At 51.5% G+C, this 6000-nt stretch overlaps 1 protein-coding gene across 2 annotated transcripts in view; it reads left to right on the top strand.

The window, feature by feature from the left end:
- The first annotated feature begins 2327 nt into the window (after nt 1–2327).
- The window catches only part of CYFIP2 (cytoplasmic FMR1 interacting protein 2), a 75246-nt gene continuing 71573 nt past the window's right edge, over nt 2328–6000 (top strand). For both annotated transcript variants that reach the window (XM_034778720.1, XM_034778721.1), the window contains exon 1: nt 2328–2412. The gene's annotated coding sequence lies outside the window, so the exon portion shown is untranslated. The remainder of the gene's footprint in view (nt 2413–6000) is intronic.

Genomic DNA, 6000 nt, shown 5'->3' with positions numbered 1-6000 from the left:
CTCACCCACCCACTCTTGTACTAGACCCCTAACCTCTGGCGGAGTTATTGAAGTCTTCAAACCTTCATTTAAAGGCTTCACATTACAGAGAATCCACCATTTACATTAATTTAAACCTGCAAGTGACCCGTTCCCCATGCTGCAGAGAAAGGCGAAAAACCGCCACAGTGTCTGTCAATCTGACCTGGGGGGAAATTCCTGCCCAGCTCCCAATATGGCGATCAGGTAGACCCTGAGTATGTGGGAAACACCGACCAGCCAGGGAATTCTTTATAGTAACTCAGAGCCATCCCTATCTAGTGTCCCATCACTGGCCATTGGAGATATTTGCTGCTAGCAGTCACAGATGGGCTACATATCATTGTAGGCAGTCCCAGCATTCCATCCCCTCCATAAACGTATCAAGCTCAGTCTTGAAGCCAATTAAGTTTTTTGCCCCCACTGCTTCCCTTGGGAGACTGTTCCAGAACTTCACTCCTCTCGTGGTTAGAAACCTTCGCCTAATTTCAAGCCTAGACTTGTTGATGGATAGTTTATATCCATTTGTTCTTGTGTCCACATCAGCATTTAACTTAAATATCTCCTTTCCCTCCCTGGTATTTATCCCTCTGATGTATTTATAGAAAGCAATCATCTCCTTCTTTTGTCAGAGGGGTAGCCGTGTTAGTCTGAATCTGTAAAAAGCAACAGAGGGTCCTGTGGCACCTTTGAGACTAACCACGTGGTAAGAACCACGAAAGCTTATGCTCCCAGTACTTCTGTTAGTCTCAAAGGTGCCACAGGGCCCTCTGTTACTCCTTCTTTTGGTTAGGCTAAACAAGCAGAGCTATTTGAGTCTGCTCTCATAAGGTAGGTTTTCCATTCCTCGGATCATCCTAGTAGCCCTTCATAGAATCATAGAATATCAGGGTTGGAAGGGACCTCAGGAGGTCATCTAGTCCATCCCCCTGCTCAAAGCAGGACCAATTCCCAACTAAATCATCCCAGCCAGGGCTTTGTCAAGCCTGACCTTAAAAACCTCTAAGGAAGGAGATTCCACTACCTCCCTAGGTAACCCATTCCAGTGCTTCACCACTCTCCTAGTGAAATAGTGTTTCCTAATATCCAACCTAGACCTCCCCCACTGCAACTTGAGACCATTACTCCTTGTTTTGTCATCTGCCACCACTGAGAACAGCCAAGCTCCATCTTCTTTGGAACCCCCTTTCAGGTAGTTGAAAGCAGCTATCAAGGGAGGTGGTGGAGTCTCCTTCCTTGGAGGTTTTTAAGGCCTGGCTTGACAAAGCCCTGGCTGGGATGATTTAGTTGGGAATTGGTCCTGCTTTGAGCAGGGGGTTGGATTAGATGACCTCTTGAGGTCCCTTCCAACCCTGATATTCTATGAAATCCCCCCTCATTCTTCTCTTCTGCAGACTAAACAATCCCAGTTCCCTCAGCCTCTCCTCATAAGTCATGTGCTCCAGCCCCTAATCATTTTTGTTGCCCTTGGCTGGACTCTTTCCAATTTTTCCACATCCTTCTTGTAGTGTGGGGCCCCAAAACTGGACACAGTACTCCAGTACTCCTTCTCTGCACCTGTTCCAGTTTGAATTCATCTTTCTCAAACACGGAAGAGCAGAAGGACAGGACCTTGCATTTGTAAATGAAAAGGGTGTGTGTGTGCTGGGCGTGTGTGTGGGTGCAGTGTGTGGGTGCTGGTGGGAGAATGTGGGTGTGTGCTGGGCGTGTGGGTGTGGGTGCAGTGTGTGGGTGCTGGTGGGAAAGTGTGGGTGTGTGCTGGGTGTGTGGGTTTGGGTGCAGTGTGTGGGTGTGGGTGCTGGTGGGAGGGTGTGGGTGTGTGCTGGGTGTGTGGGGGTGGCAGTGTGTGGCTGTGGGTGCTGGTGGGAGGGTGTGGGTGCTGAGGGGAGGGTCTGTGGGGGTGCTGGGGGAGGTGGGGGGAGGGAGGAGGAGTGCGCAGTGGGGGGGCGGGGGGATCAGCCTGTCAATCCCCGAGCGCCGCGGGGCCGGCCGGAGCATCCCCCGTGCGGCGGGCGGGCGGGGGCCGGAGCATCCCCGGTGCAGCGGGCGGGGCCGGAGCATCCCCCGTGCAGCCGGCGGGCGGGGGCCGGAGCATCCCCCGTGCAGCGGGAGGCGGGGGCCGGAGCATCCCCCGTGCAGCCGGCGGGAGGCGGGGGCCGGAGCATCCCCCGTGCAGCCGGCGGGAGGCGGGGGCCGGAGCATCCCCCGTGCAGCCGGCGGGAGGCGGGGGCCGGAGCATCCCCCGTGCAGCGGGCGGTCCCCGGGGCGCGCAGCGGGGAGCTCAGGAAGTGCACTTGCTGCAGCCGTTTCCTGCTCTTTGTGTGTGACACCGAGACAGGCGGCGGCAGCGGCAGCGGGAGGAGGCGGCTCCCGAGCATCCCTCCCCGGCGGCCGGTGAGCGGGGCGCGGGGGGAGCCCCCAGCCGGGGGACGCGGGAGGAGGGCCCCGGGCTGGGACCGGGCAGCGCCCCGCGGGAGCCGGCTCTGCAGAGGGGCGATCCCCGGCCCGGAGCAGCGGGGCGCCCCGCTCTCCCCGGCCGCGAGGAAGGGACAAGGGCCGGCCCGGGGCCGGCTGCCCGCTCGCGGGGCTCCGGGCAGTCGCGGGGCTGCAGCCCCCTGCCACCGAGACCCCTCTGCGGCCGGCCGGCGGCGAGCCCTGCGCTGGGCTGTGCCGGGGATGCCCGGCAGCCCCTTGGCTGGGCGCGGGTGGGTTTATTTGTAATGCCACCGTCGGGGGGGGATTTGGGTTCCCCCAGGCAAAGCCCAAGAGGCAGGTGCTGCCCTTCCCCTGGGGGAGAGACAGGGCCCAGCTCAGCCGTGCAGAAGCTATTACAAGATGATGTATCCCAGAATGCTTCGAGTACCTGCAATATTCAGCGCCTCCCTGTTTATTCTAGTGCACACACTAGGCAGGAAAAAAGCCTAATTTTTTCCCCCCTTTTCACTCGGCACGGAAAATGTGATGAGCTAGAATTAGTGGTTGGAAGGCAATGCTGCAATCTGGGGGAGCAAACGCCTCCTGACTCAAACCACAGCTGCTCCCCCAATTGCTCGTGGTTTAGTAAGAATGGCAGCTTCTAATTAGAGAATTTGAGCGGCGAGATGCTGCAGGGACACCGTGATTTGGGTGGATACGAATAATGGGAATGCTCCAGGGGAAATCGGATGGGAGGCACAGGGGCTAGCAGAGGTGAACGCACAAACAATAACTGGAGCATCATAAAAAGTATTGCCCTGGTCATAGTGTTCCCCTGGCTCTACTGAAAGAGAGCAGGCAGACCAGGTTGCAGTTTGAGTTGGGGGTGGAAATTATGGACGTGAACTTTGTGGAATATGTGGTTTTGCAGACTATATTTTTGGTTCATCACTAAACCAGCCAGAGTTTGCAGACCTTTTCCCCCCCTCCTATCATTTATACTCGTGGTCACTTTTCAGCCACGAGACGTGCACCGGGTAGTGTTTGAGTCGAACTTTCAAAGCTATGATGTTTGAGTGGGTTTGAAATAAGGGGAAACAAAAACAACAAGGAGTCTGGTGGCACCTTAAAGACTAACAGATTTATTTGGGCATAAGCTTTCGTGAGTAAAAACCTCACTTCTTCGGATACAAGGAAACAAGTTAACTCCCACTCTGGTGCCAGTCGGGTCCTGAGTGAAAAGAAGTGAATGGCTTTTCCAGGAATGAACCGTGAGAGGCAAACTGAAACCTTTGTGCTTGCTTCTGTATATTTGCTGGGGTTTGGGGGCGGGAGGTGGCATCTAGAGATGAACATTTATACTTTGGCAAGGAAGAGGATATTGCATAACTTGGCCCACCTAGCCATCCGTAGCTTTCAGCATGGGGGTTTGTAGCTGGGTTTTTTGGATCACAAGTATCTCACTTAATTGTGTCAGGCCACTAAACCACCTAAGCCTTCCTGCTCTACATAGGAAACTAAAAAAAACCCCATGCTCATGTTATAGATTATGAGGATTGCCAGATGTTAGTCACCTTGACAGATTCCTGGGGCCAAATTCTGCTGTCTGCTATACCAGTGTAAATCCAAAGTAATTCCTCAGAGAAAGGAATTTAGCCCTGGTGTGTACAGTTGATTTTTGTTAGTAAAGTCTATGTAATCAGGTGATGCCTTTCATTCTCAGACCAGGGTCCGTGCAACAAACATGACCACTGAGGAGCCCAAGGCGGAACAATATAATAATAATAATTAATTAATACTTTATCAACTTGCATATCTCCAAGAAAAAGAGGAAGTTACTTTTTAAATGATTGACTAACAAACCATGACATTTCTTTGTCTACGTGTGACATTTAACATGAATTGTGCCAACATAGGCTGTAGTGTTGACATAACCTATGTGGGGGGGAGGGATAGCTCAGTAGTTTGAGCATTGGCCTGCTAAACCAAGTGTTGTGAGTTCAGTCCTTGAGGGGGGCTCCTTAGGGATCTGGGGCAAAATCAGTACTTGGTTCTGCTAGTGAAGGTAGGGGGCTGGACTCAATGACCTTTCAGGGTCCCTTCCAGCTCTATGAGATAGGTATATCTCTACTTATTTATTTTAGCCTAATCCATATTAGCAACATCTCTTCTTCCCAAAATAGCACTCGACTGCCTTACTTTTGTGCCTCCTGCATAAATGTTTTGGTCAAATGAGTATCTCCATACCAACACCAGAGTATCTGAGCACTTCACAAACGTGGATGAGGTATTCTCCTAAAGCCCTGTAGAGGAGAGAAGCATTATCCCCATTTTACAGCTAGCAAACGGAGGTACAGAGAAATTAAGTGCCTTGCGCAGGGAGCCTTCAGCATTACTGGGAATCAAACACAGGTCTTTTAAGTATCAGACAGGTGCCTTAACCACAAGTTCAACTTTCTTCCCCGCAGCTGTGCTTTTTCTCATAGATGGCCCATTTTGCCAGTCCTCTCTCTGCATGTTTCCCCATGACACTGCAGCCTAGTCTCCAGGGAATTACAGGCAGCAGGACTAAAGGCGTGACGCTCTAGCGTAGCCCTTGCTGTTTCTTTCCCTATCCCCTACCCTTACAGCTGTTTTGGCACCAGCACGAGTCTCATCTGCTGGATCAGGGCAAGCTGACAAGATCAAACAATAGAACTCACTTCCTCCCTGTCTCTCCTCCACTGCAACTTCTGGGTAAGCAAATAGCTGGTTCACTGTTGCTGGCTGGCAGGCAGCTTGTGAATATGATGCACCAGTTTTTTGGAATCCTGCCCTAAGCTTGAGTGAGGGGTCCTTCTTCATTCCCCCAAAAGTTATACTGCTCTGAAGAATCAAGACTTGTCTGTAGATCATAGCCAGGAATGTAGCTAACAGAGACTCTGTGGTCTAAAGACATTTCATGGCAAATACTTCAAGCCTGTTTTAAGCTTTAGGCATAAAATAGAGGACCTACACTTGAATCCCAAGTTCAAATACCGTGTGGGTTGACTCATCCCTTTATCCTTCGGAGGAAGATCTATCCAGTTCCATGCAGTTAATTCTGTAGGGTTTTTTGATGAGAGCCTCATGTCTGAGATCATGTCTGCTCTGCATGGGCCTTGAAATTCCTAAAGTATGGCATCCTTTGAAAAGCTTTGCCCTGTTGTCCTTAGCCAGTGTTGGGCAAAGTGCTGGATGTCACTCGCTGGCTGCATTTTAGCTGGGCTGTGTTTATGTGAATAGATTTTTTATTACTATAGAGTCTACAGGCCCTAGTTCCTTTGTGTTAGGCATTCCACGGCATTATAACCAAGAGACAGTCCCTGCCCCCAGGAACTTGCAATAGTAGTAGGAGGCAGCAGGTTTATAAAGCAGTTAGACGTGGAGAGCACAAAGTTGTAATGAGCTGCTACTGATCAGCATGAGAAGCAGCAATCACAACACACCAGCTGCTTATCCATTGTTCAGAGGGTTGTTGTTGTTTTTTTGGTAGGTATCATGGCAGAGGAGGGTGTTAAGGAGGACAATGTGGTGATTTAGTGGAAT

The sequence above is a fragment of the Trachemys scripta genome, chromosome 8 (assembly GCF_013100865.1).
Source record: "Trachemys scripta elegans isolate TJP31775 chromosome 8, CAS_Tse_1.0, whole genome shotgun sequence".
Lineage (NCBI taxonomy): Eukaryota > Metazoa > Chordata > Testudines > Emydidae > Trachemys > Trachemys scripta.
This window is presented reverse-complemented; position numbering and strand designations above follow the sequence as displayed.